Consider the following 17,038-nt stretch of genomic DNA (forward strand, 5'->3'; position numbering starts at 1 on the left):
AAATTGTTTGATGTTATATTGTTGGATTATTGTTAAAAATGTTAGAGTTGTTGTTTAGTGTTAAGTGAGTTTTGAATAAAAAATGTTGTGTTTTGAAAAAAATGCCTTTGTCTTTTGTTTAGCTGTAAGAATGTTGGATTGATGCTCTTTCATTTCTTACTATCCCTCTCATGACACTCACTAAACGTTGCGACTCAAAAACCGTGTGGGGGATGTTTTCCTTCACGTCCGCGCTTTGACTTTAAGAACCGGGTTGTTTCCGGTCTAACCATCCATTGTCGACTCATCCTCCTACGAAGATGTGCTCCAAACTAGCTAAGCTCAACGAAGCCTACGTGAATTTGCATAGGGTCAGACACAGTCTGATACCGAAGCCAGAAGAAATAGAGAATGTGAGAATGTTAAAAATCACTGAAGACCTGATAGAAGAGCTCTTCAGAGAAGAAATGAACAGGGAAAAAGAAGAATGGACAGAGAAGTACAGACTTCAGAGACAGCAGCAACAGCAGCAACAACAACAACAACAGCAGCAGCAGCAACCTGAAGCTGACAGAGGCTTTGTCGATTGTCGTATCGACACCAAAGAGTTCTTCTTCTCTTTCCGAAGCAGCAGACCTATCGCCAGAAAGTCTATCCTCAGAGGACATCGCATTCTTAGAAACTAAAAAAATGCCATAGCAAACAAAAAAAAAACCAGCCCTTTTCAGGGCTACCCCAATACTCTAGAAAAGAAATAACGATCGATTTGCCAATGTGTGTAGGTAGAGTAGTGTGAAAATAAACACTAACTCTTTTTTAAAAAAATGTGAGGGTATGTGTTTGTGTGTTTGTGTTTGTAAGTGGTTAAGTAAGTTGGTATGGATAGTAGATTAAAATGATGTCTTTTTTTGGTGTTTGAGGTGTAGATTAGGAGTTAGATTGGATTGCTTTGCGTATGTAAATAGTCTATTGAAGTGATTTATAAAAAATTTTAAAATAGTGATGGGTAGCATAAAAAAGTGAGTGAGTGTTTCTTTTAGGTCCGCGCGTTGTTGTTTTTGGTCATGATGTAGGTAAGATCAATTTTATGTTTTTAGGGGGGATGTTTTCCTTCACGTCCGCGCTTTCACTATAAATTGAAACTCGTTCGGCAGTCCAACTACCCTTGTTGATTGATCAACACCAAAAATGAACACGAGACTGGAGAAACTGTTGGAACTTCATGTGCATCTGGAATATGCCAGGCGCATATTAAATGAACTGGCCGCGGAAGCCATTGTGGAGGAGGGAAGGATAAGAGAGGAGGAGGAAAGAAGAAACAAAGAAGAGGAGGAGAGAAGATATAAAGAAGAAGAAGAAGAAAGAAGATACAAAATGGAGGAGAGAAGAAACAAAGAAGAGGAGGAGGAGGAAAAGGAGAGAAGAAAAAATTTCAGAATCCGAGAAACCGAAAATTGGGATTCTGAAGCCACATATCCTGCCTCTGCTCTCTCCCCCAAAAAGGTAAAAAGTAACTGGGGGACAAGATGTGTATGCGGCGCCAGGCCTGGAAGGTGCCACCATTAACCAGGTGTCCATGAAGTTCCAAAAAAACAGCCCTTTTCAGGGCTACCCAATACTCTAGAAAAGAAATAACGATCGATTTGCCAATGTGTGTAGGTAGAGTAGTGTGAATATAAACACTAACTCTTTTTTTTAATTGTGTGAGGGTATGTGTTTGTGTGTTTGTGTTTGTAAGAGCTCTGGTATGTTTGTGTGAATAGTAGATTATGGGTTAATTTATTGTTTCTTAGCGTATGTGGAGAGTATAGTTTGGGTTTGATTATATGAAATGAGAAAGTGGGGGATGTTTTCCTTCACGTCCGCGCGTTGTTCGGTCATGATCTAGGTAAGATCAATTTTATGTTTTTAGGGGATGTTTTCCATCACGTCCGCGCTTTAACTATAAAGCTAACAGTTTAGCCATTAGAACCCATTCCAAGGAATAAAGACAAAGAAAATGGTGGTAGCAACAGCGTTACTGAATCATTTGATAGGCATTTATTATTGGATAGTAGATGTTACGTTTGTCATGGAGAAGATAGAGAAAGAATTCAAATTAGAAAAGTGTCTCGACTATTTTAATAATTTGAAGGAAGCAAAGGAGATAATAACAGGAATGATGGAAGAAGAGGAAAAGAGACTGAGAGGATTGATTGACCCGCCTTATGTAAGAGTTGGAAGTTTAAAGGAAGCACTTGAAAATGTCATCGAAGTCAGGTGCTTCTTAGAAAAGATATTGAATTGGACGGAGTGGCGATATGTAAAAGGAGGGTTGGACCAGCTGATAAAAACGGAAGAAGTAATGAGGAATGTGCTGACCGAAGAGGTCAAGAAGATCAAAGAAAAGTGGTCAAAGGAAAGAAAAGAAGAAGAAAATAGAAAAAAAGGATGAACTAGAAAAACTGAACACAAACTGGATGAAAATCCAAGAGAAGTTCCGGGCCATGGGCCACCCGGACTGGCTGCCGGAAACAGAAAAGAAGAAGAAAGGAATGATGGACAAAATAAGAGGATGGTGGAAAAAGTTAAGAAGTTAAAAGAAGAAGAAGAAGAAAAAAACCCAAAGGCCCTTTTTAGGGCCAGCCATATTTCTCGAAAAGAGATAGCCTTTCCATTGCCTACCCCTTTTTTAAAAAAATTTTTAAAAAAATATCCCATGTTCAATTTCCCTTGATGCTATAAAGTCCCACCCTGTTTAAATTCCTTTGACGCTAAACCGTCCCACGATTTTTCTCCATGTTAATTTCGAGTGACGCTAATCTGACCCACGATTTTTCTCCATGTTAAATTTCCCTTGACGCTAATCTGTCCCAGGGGTCTCTGTAATGCTAATTCCCATTGACGCTAATCTATCCCCATTTACTACTTACAGCAGAATTATTTAAACCGATCACAGATACTACTAAAAGTCTTCTTCCCACGTTATAGCAAACCGCTAGGTCAACTAGAAAAATCACGGAAAGAACTATAATTAAAAAAAACAAAAACAAAGATCCTACATGAGCTTCCTGCTGCAATAGCTGCTGCTCAATCCCAGTTACAAGAAGAAATAGAACAAATACTTGAGGATATCAGCAAAGTTCATGAGGAGGTCAGCGATGTGAAGGATACTGTTGCATCAAAACCAAGACCAAAACCACCAGCACGATTTACCGAAGAAGGTCGTAAACTACTTCGAGAGAGAACTATAGCGGTCGCCACAACAGGATATTCAGATCGTGATAAAGTATTAGACCCCCCCCACACACACACACACACACAACAACAAAAAAATATGTTTTTTTCTTTTGTATTTCGAAAGTTTTCTGGTATATCTAGAATCACTGATAAATATAAGGATGAATTTGCAAATTTTGAGAAACAAGTCTAAGAGGGTAAAGAGCGCCATTACCCGGAGATATATTATCGCCAGGAAAATCGCCATTCAATCCACCTCGTATTGAGGAAGAAGAAACAGCTGAAAGTGATCTCGTCGCTCCTGGTACAGGTACCAGGGAAAGTGGTCTTAGGTCTCACTGGACAGTTCTGAGGGCATATTTTCATCCGATGATGACCTATTGCAGAAAAATGATAATAATATTACATTAAAGATACAAATAAAAACAAACTAATGATTTTTGTTAAAATGATTCTTGTAAGATTCTGAATGAGGTATTAAGGCTTTAATACTGAACCAACACTACCACCAACCCCTCTTTTTTTACATTCATTATTGACAAGAAAGAGCTTAAATATTGTCATGTGTCAAGGCAGCTAAAAGAATCAGTATGTGCCTTATGCTCACTTATTTGATAAAGAAGGTCAAATCTAAGTTACAACAGAGAAATCTGATAGAGTATAAGGGAGGCAACTCCTCAGGTAACCCCAAGTTTACTGACCAATTTAAAAAAAAAAAAGAAACAATTCATTTGGACATGAAACACAATTAATTTTACTATATGTTCTCTACATTTGTTTCTCAGTACTGACCTTTTCACTGTGTGACAATCAGTACAAATCATATGTTAATCTAAAATACTTTCAAAGATGACTTCACGGTGAAGTTCTCGTTAAAGGTTGACCTGCTCTTTTTTTTAGATGCTGGACTGTCAACATAGCAGCATGTAAACAGAACACAGATTTCACTTCCGGATCATCACCAAGGCCTTATTACTCACTGTGCACTGTCGCCAAAATACACACAGACAACAACACCCTGAGCTCATATTCTCATGAATAAACAATCACCTTTAAATCCCTACCAACAAAGCATAAATAAAACTCTTCTATTACCACCAAAATGAGAGATGGAAAAATGTTCTAAAATTAGACTACTTTCGTTGGTACTGAACTGGAAGTATTAATTGCGACCCGATTCCATTTGGGAAACTTCAACAGTGCAATTCTATACCCAGACACAGCATATCTGCTGATATGTAAGGAAAATGTATGTTAACACCACTAAGAAGGTCACCTTTGGGTCACTTTCACACTGGCCAGCTCATAACGTTGCTGAAGCTGCTACTTTCCAGGCAAGTTTATTTTCATGGTGATTGTAACATGCCTACACTCAAATCTAAAGCAAACATAAAATCATGCAAAAGAAATCAGGGGAGGAGAAAAACACAGCTTAAAAAGGGACATCCATTTATTGGAACTCACCAAAACTCCAGTGAAGTTGATGCCGATACACCGGTTCCTGCGGTTGACTCCCGGTGAAACCTTTCATATCATCCATGCTAGCAATGTATCTTCAGCAAGTGTGCTACCATACACCTGGAGGCCTTTTAGAAAAGAAAACCCTGAATTTCAAGAAGAATGCAGTCAGTCATCAGAAGAATCAGATGAAAATGTGATTATTAATTTAAAAACATTAATACATTTGTTCGAAGCTTTTATACCCCATATTTGTGATTTTCCAAAAGCAAAAGTTAACGTTGAGAAACAAATGGGATTGTGCATTACAGCTGCAGTCACTTGTACAAACTTCAGTTTCAAATCTATGGGTGTGGAACTGTATGAAACTGTTAAAAAGTGACGCGAGCCTTCTGCTGGTGTGCTTGATGAAGCCCTGGTTTTACCAGTTTTAAAATCTAAAGTTGGTATAGCAGATGTAATTTTAGTTCTCTCATGTATGAACATTAAGATTCCAGATGCGCAGGGATTACAGAGAAAACTTAAAATTATATCTCACAAAATGGTAGATCTAAATGAAGGACTAACGGAACAAATCCAGCAGTATGCGAACCGCATTAATTTCATTGCTGGGAGGATTGATGTCTCCTGTACAAGTAGGCCACAGACTGGGTGTGAGGTTTCCACACAGAATTTTGCACCATTAAATGAGAGAAACACCTGAAAAAAATTAGAAATTTATCTGCAAGTTGGCAACAAACTGCAGAAAACTGAAAGGAATAATAAGGAAATTATTTATGGCACAGGCTAATCACATTTGACAAGATTGAAAAAATGGCATGGGTTCTTACGGTCTCACTAGGTAGTTTTTAGGTATATTTTCATCCGACAATTGCCTATTGCAGAAAAATGATAATAACACTACATTAAAGATACAAATTAAAACTAATTAATGACTTTTGTTAACAGGATGCTTGTAAGTTTCTGACTGAATTATTAAGGTTAATTCTTGATGCAACTGGTGGCATTTATACTGAACCAACACTACCACCAACCCCTCTTTTTTACATTAATTTTTGACAGGAAAGGGCTAGAAACCCTCAATGGCTGAAAACTAGCCGGTAATAATTCCTCAGAAATCATTAAAGAAGCATCTGCTATTTGTCAACGCTTATTTGCAAGCGGTTTACAGTAATGTTTAGCGGTCTCTCATTGATGAAATCGTTGATGAATACCGCAGTGATTGACGGTATGCGATTATATCAGTGTCAAGAAAATAAGATGAGCATACATAATGTTCAACGCGGACCTGCAATGGTCAAGGTGATAAATTCGTGGTTTCCAACATACAAAGCGATCTACAGAGATGGACTCGGTGATGTTGTTCAGGGTTTGTTCAGAAAGATAGCCCCAAAAGCAATACCGATTGCAAAGCAACTAGGAATGAAAGCTATTGACGTTGTTTGTGATAAAGGTATTGGTGCTGTACGTGATGTGGCTAGTAAAGCATTCTCAGCAATCAAGGATAGACTAGAACAGTTAATACGCAGACCGCAAGCGGTCCAACCTCAGCCAGTAAAATTACCCGGCACTGCAGTTATGCTTGCAAACGTCAGTTTAAAAAAATGAATCAAGCCGCGAATCTAAAACTAGCAGAGTTGGCTGGTTTACCCATGTCAGAAAAAGAAATAAATAACTGCAAGTTTATTAGCAGGAAGTGGTTTTCTTGTTAGACGCTAGCAAACATAATGTTCAAACGTGTATCCAGCGTTTGAATTGGTTGCCAAGAATGAATCTGTGCGAGATTATCAGTATTATTCTTATGACACACGTGTACCTAACGCACGAAGAAAAATTGAGTTACAAGTTCAGGATACAACTAGATATTTCCTGCCTCATTAGGCATTCACTGAGATCGAAGCTAGACTTTTGAAAGTAGATGATATAGCGTTTGGACATTTAGATCGACCTGATTTTGTTAACAATGATGTTATGGCGTTATTTAACAGGGTCACTGGTGGTTATAGAGCAATCGCTGTTATGCTCTCAGGCAAATCAATGCTGCTTGAATGTGTTGGTGGACGAATGAGAGTTATTGATGCCCCAGTAGAAAACATGTAAATGTTTTCCAAACATGTAATTAAATTGCTCGTGATATTATAATGTCATAACATTACGTTAATGTTATTCTTACACCTGGTCAGATTCAAATACTACAATCAGTATCAAAAAGGAATTGTGGAATAAAAATATTACTGTAATCAGAACAGATCGCATGTGCTCCAAATAAACTATCACCGACTGAGCGTCAACTCAGGCATTTCAATGATTCCAAACAATCAAAGACCGGCGTTAGACTTAAATATGCGGGTGCTATTAGAGACGCAGTCAAGACGAACAGTATATTTCCACTTCTTGCAGCTATACCAGCGTTGATAACCGCTGAAGCCCCATCTGTTGCAAAAGAGTGATATAGAACCCTTAGACATAAATAGTTCATAATTCTCCATAATAAAATCAGACTGGGGTTTATTAGACCCAACAAATGTACTGCTTTCAATACATCACCATGACAATGACCTCTTAGAAATAAGAGCATTTGGAATAGGTCTGTCTTGATTCTGATGCTTATTTGTAATTTGTATCAATCAGAAATAACGTGATCTTTCTTCTTGCAATATATACATGTAGGAAGAAATGAGGACTTCTGATCAATCTTATTAGAAACTTGATTTCTAAAACTTGTGCCAGATTGAGATTTGGAAGGGCTTGTATTAGGCTGAAATGCTTTATGAACAAAAGACTGCTGAGTGAAAGACTACTGAAAAGAAACTTTATGAGTTAAGGAATACTCGTCAGCAGTAAGAGCAGCATTTTCTAAAGTTTCGACCTTATGCTCATCAAGATAATTCTTAACATAACTATGGACACAGTTCTTGAACTCTTCAAGTAATACGAGTTGCTGAGATTTTCGTAATCTTCATCCAAATAAATGCTCGTTTTCTCTTGCAAATTCGACATGAGTTTGTCCAGCTTCTTTTCTATAGTTCCTGAATTGTTGCCGATAAACCTCGGGGACTAACTCGTAACCTTTTTAAGATGATTTCCTTGACCACAGATGATAGTCAGCACTTTGCCGTACTGACAGGGAAGCATAGATGTCTCGGGTTTTGCCTAAAAGTGCAATTTGTAATAATAGTGTCCAATGCTCTCTTGGTTATTTCGAATTTTCAGCAATTTTTTTTAAATGGGGAAAATATTTAACTACTTCTTTTTCTCTAAAATGGGATATTAATCTAATATTCTTAGTAACATCAAAACTTGAATTGGTATGTAAAGTGGGGATTTGCTTTTCACATACCAGCTCTAATTCTTTTAATCTAAATTGATATTCCCTTTCTTTCTTTTCTCCTTCTCTCTGCAATTCTCTTTCTTACTTTTCTTTTTCTCTCACCAATTCTCTTTCGTCCTTTTATTTTTGAATTTGCATTTGCATTTGTTTCTCCTCTTTCTGTAACTGCAATGGTCTCTCTCTCTCTCTCTCTCTCTCTCTCTCTCTAATTGCATTTTCCTCTCTCTTTTTTCTTTCTCCAACTCCATTTGTTTTTCTTCTTTCAGAAACTGCATTTGTCTCTCTCTTCTTTCTTCAAGAGCATTTTCCTCTCTCTTTCCTCTTTATCTAATTCCATTTACATTTGCTTCTCCTCTTTCTCTTTCTTAAGCTTAAGCTTTCTTAACTCTACTTCCGTCTTGTATTTTAATTTTAATTCCTTTACTTTTATGTTCGAGTATGATACAGACTTAATAATGAAATACATAGCACTTTTATCCAAGACACCCTTTTCCACCAGATAATGGACCTAAATAGTTTTATTTCTTGCTTCGTCAAAGAAGCTATTGCCTCAGAAAGATTATATTTTCTGTCAAGCTGAAGGAGTTATCTTTTTTTCAAGGAATCTAAATGTTCCTGAGTAGGATTTGAAATGAAGATCTCCACTTTAGATGACATTGTAAAAATCTTGATGGTTTCACTAAAGATTTCTAAAATGTGAAATAATACCTGGGATTTAGAAAATTCAAAACCAAAGTGAATCACAATTTCAGAAACAAAGTTTTCGTAAATATTTTTAGCTAAATTCATATCCCGTTCGAACCCCCACATTTTTGTTACGAGACTATACTCTTAAAATAAGTAACATAAAAGAGTGAAAGGCAATAAGCTTTGTTGAATTTAACAAATAATTTATTTCACTAGAATACAAAGTGAAAATTAGAAAAAGAACTTACGGTTCTGCGAATTAAATCGTAAAATAATCCAATAATTACAGACACAAGTCCTACCAATTTAAAGTTATGAATAAAACTCAGTACAAGTCCCGAGTAATCCAGAAACTGAAGTCGATGACATGTTTGTTATAGCTTATAGAGTGCTGATATGTGAACAGTCTTGTGTTTAATCACTGTAATATAATTCCAGGTTTGAATTCGTTATCGATTAAAGTGAACGTTTTTATCCAAGAATTTTATCAGAGCACTTTTGTGATTCCAGAGAAAATAATCACTTGAATTCAATAATTTGAAGAAAAAGATTCCAACCCGAAATAACTAAAAATACTGGTCACAACATATAATACAACTTGATTGTGCTAAGACTTAAAGTACGAATTACCAAGTCATCACAATTACAAAATTATATAGTTCTCTACTTGACAACAGATCACAATTAGCATTTTCTAAAGTAAAACATTACCTAATGGAAAATAACTTTATAGAATGTTCATGATGTTTACAAAATCAAAACCATAACCTAGATTACACTCAGTAAATTCCAAAACTAAGACCCAAAACAAACATATTTACTGCTTCTATTAATAATGATCCTGATATTAAGCACATACACAGAGAGAATAATTTAGCTATGTATTAGTTGTTTACACAAAACGAAATTTTTAAAAAGTCAATCATGTTAAGCAGAAATTAACTCAATTTTGGACATGGTCAAGTTCAGCATACAAGGCTACATTACAGTAGCATGTAATGAAATAATAATAAAAAAAATAATTAACTAATAAACAATTAAATTAAATATACATAACAGGTGTCCTCTGATAGTTCTTGTTCTGTATTTTTGAAGTTTGTGTAAACGCGCGTTAGATAGCTCGTTTTCTGTACCAAAGGATTCTGTCTGGTGAATAACTCTACAAGGATTACAAGTTTCTTTTCAAGAGTTGTTGTTCTTTTGTTAACAATATACGTGTCGTAAAGTAAACGTATAATCAGGCGACACATCCACAAGACTATATTTATTGTGCTATTGAATCTTACCTGCCTCGTGCGCAAAATTCTCAGAATTTTAATTATGTGACATTAACAAATTTGGTTATCTCTTATCACTTTGACCTGTTGCCAGCTATTAGATAAATTGATTTATATTCAGGCTGCCAGATTTAAGAAGCTAACGACTGTCATTAAAGGTTTTCCGATCTTAGTTTTAATTAGTACATATGCTGTACTGGAACAGGAATATGCGTGAAATAATTTTCACGCAATTTTCACGCAATAGCATTTATCTATTGGCACGATCGATCTGGATGTTTGATCCCAGTGTACTTTTAGAAGTTACCGTGTTTCTCTCACCACTGCAGCTCTTACCAGGCCACGGAAAGGGGGCCATTTAAAGGTTCTGAATATATGTGCTTATAGGGTAAGATGTTCTTTTTTAATCTGGTTAATAATCGACGAAAATATACCATAGAACTATCCCACGTATATATTGCGGGGATCTAGCAACTGAAAATTTATATGAACTTGATCTTAGTGGTAAAGGTTGCTTCAACATGATAACTATGGACTTGTAGATCTACGGTAAATATGTGCATCGCACAAATATGCTATATGTATGTATGTTAACGGTGCAAGGGACAATTTATAAGCTCAAATTTAATGATGCGTTAGCCTGCCTTATATAAAAATTCATCAAACAAAATAACAGGACACCAGTGATGCCAAATAGGTCTCGGCAGGGCTAATAAAACAAAACGGTATATCCACTTATCCAGGGCAAGTAGTTTCAGAAATTGTATTTGTCCCCTCTACCTTTTCCCGACATTTCAGTCATTTGCTGAATTTAGATTGTTTCAATCATGAATTTGTCAGTTCCACTGACAAATATAGTAGCTGAATTTGCGAGTTTGGGATATTGTTTGCAATAACTCGAAAACAAAATTCCTCCCGAGTGAATGAATTCAAGCCATGTTTCAACCGAGTGTGACTGAACATTTCCCTCTCTTAGGCCTATTTGTGTCATATTTGACACGTTTGGCTGCCAGAGAGTCAGGCTTATGTGGCAGCCTTGCGTTTACTTTCTTTCTTCAATCTTCCCCATTACATTTCTGTCATTGAATCAGTTCACAAAGGATATCGACACGATGTTGGTAAAGTTCCTTTCCTTAATTTTATTGCATTGACTCCCTGGATTGAAATGAAATACATGTAGTAATCAGCTCGTGATCAGGGCCATAGAGAGCGATCACAGGTCCTGGGGTAAGAAACACCCGGGCCTCTTCTAGTTCTGTTCAAATAAAGATTTTCTATTTTCTTTTTAAAATTAAAAGTGTTCTTCGGCCCGACCCTCCTTATGGATATCTTAACGGATGCCTACCCCACCCCTTTCCTGTTTGGCCCTGCTCGTGATTATCTGTGTAAACGCAAATAAACGCCTTTTAAAACACGGCTAATTAATCATACCTGATTTGTTTTGTTTTCAGTCATTTGATTAGTTGCTTAGCCCAATATTCAGTCGAGAGGTAACAGACCACGCCCACATGCGACAGATATCAATATACACTTTGTAGGTGTGATATATTACACGATACCAATGGGGAAAAAATATGCGTAGATTCAAACATTTAGTATTCCCAGATAGCATGAATGGACAGATAAAGGTAAATAAACTGATAAAATAAAGAAAATAAAGGCGAGCCGGATTTGTATTTAAATATTTCTCTTAGACTGGTGCCTTGGAAAATGTACTTGTCCAGCTTAAAAAATTAATAGTCCAGCACGTCTGGCTATTGGATTTTATCTGCCCGAAGAGATCTATATTTTGGATTGATATATAATAAGTCAAAACATAAGAAAACATTATTTTTGACCTGACAAGTTCATGGAAGCTCACAGCAATATAAATGTATGCACACCAACCTCAAATTCATGCAAGCATTTCTTGTTCCATGGTCATTTATCACAAAGAGATACTTTATGATCGAAATGTGAAAATATCGAAAATTATTGTGTATGTGATGCAATTCAGAACAGTTGCCGACAATGGCTTTCTTATATATATATATATATATATATATATATATATATATATATATATATATATATATATATATATATATATATTACTTGCCTTGAACTAAGTGTATCTAGTGCTACGGGTGGCTAGCTTTGCCTTTTAGCCGACTATTTGTATTCAAGTGTCTAGCCTGTAAAGTAGCAATGCGAGGTGTACACGCTTCACTCAGTTTCAAGAGTAGCTCAACCCCGAAACACCTAATGCGAAAACAATCAAAAGACCTAATTTCCAACCACCGAAACACCTAATTTCCAAAGACCGAAACATTTAATTTGCAAACATATCAAAATCTTTAATTATTAAACGATAACAGCTGAACAAGTTACATGATAGCTTTGAGTAAAGAAATTTGACATCGACAACTTGGATACCTTTCCACTGTTACCTGAAGTAACATCAGATATAATGTTAAAGTGTATGATCTAAATGTTTAAATTGACAGTAACAGTATTTGCTATTAGTAAAGTTAGCTTTCGGGCTTGGTTAATATGTCCCTTTTGAGTCGAAATCAACGTTGTGTCCAGCCAAGTTTCAAGTCTCAAGGCACTTTAAACAAACATAAACGACGCATTTGATCAATCCATTGAGTGTCCAACAACAAAAAACAAATAAGAAACATATAAAACGAGCAAACTTATTCAACTGACCATCCAGGTTAGTAACTAAATATAAATCGCAGTAACTCTCACACTGACTTACTGAAACCAAATAGCTAGCCTAATACTAATAGGTGGGTAATGTCGGGAATAGATTGTGACAAGCCAACCGAGACTATCGTGGGAGAATAAAGGCAGTATAAAATCTGACTTACAAAAGATTGCTTTCAGTAGTAAGAACCGGTTTTCTTGAGTTGTGTGAGTAAACAGCCTTCTTAGAATAACCCAGGTCATTAGGTCGACTAAGAGGACGAGGCTAAGCTAGGTGAATGTAGATAGACCATTCGTAGAGTTTACCCTCGGTCATTAGGTCGATATAACAGGCTGAGCTAGTGCATGCAGTAGACCATTCTTAGAATTTATTCGTGGACTTACATGACCACAGATCATTAGGTCGATAAGAAGACTAAGCAAGGTGCGTGCACTAGCAATGGCTACCGTCGAAGATGTACACGAGCAGAATTATAATCTAGTATTTACTTCACTGCCTGTTTCTGACAGGTTTCATCCCACACTATTCCCTTTCTTGAAGATACGTGAGCCGAAATTGAGTACAATTTTACATTAGACTTTGATTAAATCAAAATTAATCTTTATGATAATATTTGTAATATCACAGCCATTGGTAATACGATTATGTATAATGGTTGAGTGGGTGTGGTATAGTCAAGTATCACGTATAGTAAGTAATGAGTTTAAAGTTATATATTATTAACATTATTTTTTTTTTAAACTGTCATTTACATGTTCAGAGACAATTTGTTTTACGGAAAACGTATTTATATCAGGTGTGTGTGTGATTAGCATTTTTAACGTAGCTTTAACAATTGTTCAGTCATATCGCTACGATGTCTACAGTGTGGCAGTTTATAGTGATGTCTAGCACTGGGACATCATGCCGCAGACATGTAGCATGATGTCCCACCCAGTCACATTATCCTGACACCAGGCTGACCAGTCCTAACACTAACCTCTTAATGCTGAGCGCCTAGTGAGGCAGTTGTTAGTACCATTTTTGTAAGTCTTTGGTATGACTCGGCCGGGGTTTAAACCCACGACCTCTCGCATCCGAGGCCGACGCTCTAACCACTAGGCCACCGGAGCGGTCAAACCAAGATACAATGAGGCAGCTCAATGTGGCTGGTGGTCTACATAAAGGTAAATATTAGACCAAAATCTTACATTTTGTACATTTTGCCTTGAACCCATTACAAGGATACCAAGAAATTGGTTAAAGATTTAAACTTAAGAGTTATTAATGAGTGAAGTATAGAGAAATGAATTACCAGTTGTGGCACTTTAGATAAATGGATATATGTACACCATCTACAGACAGACATGTGAGCAGAGAATATAATTCTTTTGACACTTTATTTGCGGTTCATCTTAATGTTAGTGACTAAAAATTGTGTCATTATTATTATTACCAAACTATATGGAGAGCTTTCATTATTAGATTCATCATAAAATGCTGCTACCTTCTCTTAAGAACTTTCGTAAAGGCTGTTTATTTGCAAACAGTTTGTGCAGAAAAACATCTCATGTTCAATTTCTCCAAGTATTATACAAAATTCACTTCTCCTTGCTCAAAATGGATTATTTATAAGTGTTAGTAGCATTTCATTTTCATTTGTTATACACACCATATTACTGTACATTGCATCAAAGTCTGTGGACAAAAATATATTGGATTTTAAATTATTATAAGATATTTTTTCACACACTCACTGATAAATGTTCAGGACACATCAGTGAAAAAACAGGACATCACTATTACCATAATTTGTAGCGATTTCCTCATAATCAGAGTCTAATCCGCACCCACCTATAATGAAATGTGCATTACCAATAGTTCTTGAAATATTTTGAACCACATGCTGATCTTTTTGATTAAAACGTTGACACCTCATGCTAGGAACATAACAAAGAGACTTTATCCAGCATATTGACTGAAAAAATATAATCCAGTTTCAGACTATTCTTAAACCATCAGTCCCTAAGGCTGATCCACCCCGGCAGCTAGTGAATGCTTCACCCAGGACAATTAAATACAGTGTCTGTCGGTGGACACGCTTACAAATATTTTGCTTGACTTGCGGAAATATTGCTTCTTTGTGGACTTGCAGCAAAAAGGTAATTTTAAAGAGTTTTCAGAGTAGTGAAGAATAATTAACCAGAAGTTCACTATCTTTAAATTATTTTGAGGCACATACTCTCCAATTCAGAAACAAATTCCACAGTGGAACAAAAGCTTACTCTCTGTCCCATCTTCTAAACCTTGGTATACTACTAGACATATATGTCTCATCAATTAGTATTATTATTCATAGCACGCACAAGCAAACACGCACGAACGTACAAATATATGCTTTGTCCATGACTGTTCAAGGCCGTCTTACGAATATGATAGTAGTTGTTGTCCGAAAAATCGTCTTTCCGGACCATAAATCTTCACTTTTTGTTCTTGTTTGTTATTGTTGTTGTTGTTGCTGGTGCTGTTGTTGTTTTGGGTTTAACGCCATTTCTCAGCGCAAGGCTATACATGGCGGCCATTATAATTGGTGGAGGAAGAATGCGGGGAAAACCCCGATAAGAACTACCGACCCACGGAAAGCTCCTGGCAGCTTTCTCACATACCCACATTGGTCCAGCCTCATACTCGAACCGACGCGGACAAAGGTGAAATGGCAGTGATCGGTAAAAGCGAGCGCTTTAGACCACTCGGCATCCCGGTCCCCGCTTCACTTTTTAATGGAACACTCGTATCCAAACAATCAGGATTTAAAACGAACATCACAATCAGGATTTAAAGCGAACATCACACAACCAGGATTTAAATCGAACATCACACAATCAGGATTTAAAGAGAACATCACACAATCAATATTTAAAGCGAAACTCACACTACCAGGATTTGAAGAGAACATCACACAACCAGGATTTAAAGAGAACAAAACACAATCGGGATTTGAAGAGAACATCACACAATCGTGATTTAAAGCGAACATCACACAACCAGGATTTTAGCGAACATAACACAACCATGATTTAAAGCAAACATCACACAACCTGGATTTAAAGAGAACATCACACAATCAGGATTTAAAGCGAAACTCACACAACCAGGATTTGAAGAGAACATCACACAATCAGGATTCAGACTGAACATTTAAGATCACTAGTAAAAAAAAATAATAATGCATAAAAGTACAAGCTTATGACTGAGCTGGTTTTTCCGTGAAATATTCACATTCCGAATTTTTTATCGGATTATACAAATAGCACTACTTGTACATATTTAATACATACTTTAAACTGTGTTTATTAAAAAGATATAATTAGTATTCATAACCTGTTTTAATCAAAGAAATTGTTCTGAATCCGTCGTAAAGTCAGAAACAAAATATCTTCCACAGTTGTCAACAAGCAACAACAACAACAACAACATCTAGATCAAACATCTTTGAATTGTTTCAAGAATAAAAATCGTATGCTCTCATAGACGGGAATATTGTTTGAAATTGGGTAGCTATTTTCGTTACCATGAAAACACATTCTCAGTATATTTTCGTTATTGGTTTTCTTGATATTAATGGAGAAAAATTGCAAAGTAGTTTGCTTAGCAGATGAAAACAAACGTTTAAAACCTGGTCAGCAGTTCAGGTTAGATCAGATATGGAAATATACAGTGTATGTCTTTCAACTCAGTCAACAATCACGGATGACTCACTTTATCGATTGACAAATGCGTAGTCAAGACGAAACTATGCAGACGACACCCTAGTCAATATATACGTATATTGATCATGCCTTCTTTTTCTCTTTATTTCATTTATTGTTATTTTCGGACCCTGATTCTAAAACAAAAATGAAATATCGGATTTGGGATTTGTTCCTCGTTAAGTTCATAAAGAAATAGTGGATTATAAGTACAGTAAGAAGTGTTTATTTTTCCTCAATCATGTTGATACATCCGACAAACCGGTTACACGGTACAAGGCTTTCATTGCAGTTATTACGCATGTACTGTATCATTATATAAGATACCGAGTTTGTTGATGCCCACTTGGTTCCTACAACGACTTGTACATTACCATTATACATAATAATTTGTTTGAATTATTACACTTTGAAAAATATTCAGTGTTTCACAGTTCATTTTATGTAGTATTCTTTATTTCTTCGTTCAAGCGCGCGCGTGTGTGTGTAGGAAAAGATAATAACATGGGCGTACCCGTATACAAAGTTTTATTACAAATACATACACAACGCGTTAGAAGGCTGCGTGGGTGGCAACCCGAGACGGGGGCGTTTACAGTTCCCGCATTATCCAACGAGGAGTGGTACCGTCACTTGGCGTTCGATACAGTCTTCACCCTGTCGGGGA

At 36.4% G+C, this 17,038-nt stretch overlaps 1 long non-coding RNA gene across 1 annotated transcript; it reads right to left on the bottom strand.

Annotated features, from left to right (window-relative positions):
• Positions 1-3,294: 3,294 nt before the first annotated feature.
• LOC149805911 (uncharacterized) lies at positions 3,295-11,486 on the bottom strand. Its single transcript, XR_016415035.1, has 3 exons — positions 11,383-11,486; positions 4,663-4,802; positions 3,295-3,575 (listed from the first exon to the last, which is right to left on the bottom strand). It is a non-coding gene; the product is annotated as an uncharacterized LOC149805911 (long non-coding RNA).
• Between the last annotated feature and the right edge of the window lie 5,552 nt (positions 11,487-17,038).

This window comes from Sinohyriopsis cumingii, chromosome 2 (genome assembly GCF_028554795.1).
Source record: "Sinohyriopsis cumingii isolate HCF-2022 chromosome 2, ASM2855479v2, whole genome shotgun sequence".
Lineage (NCBI taxonomy): Eukaryota > Metazoa > Mollusca > Bivalvia > Unionida > Unionidae > Sinohyriopsis > Sinohyriopsis cumingii.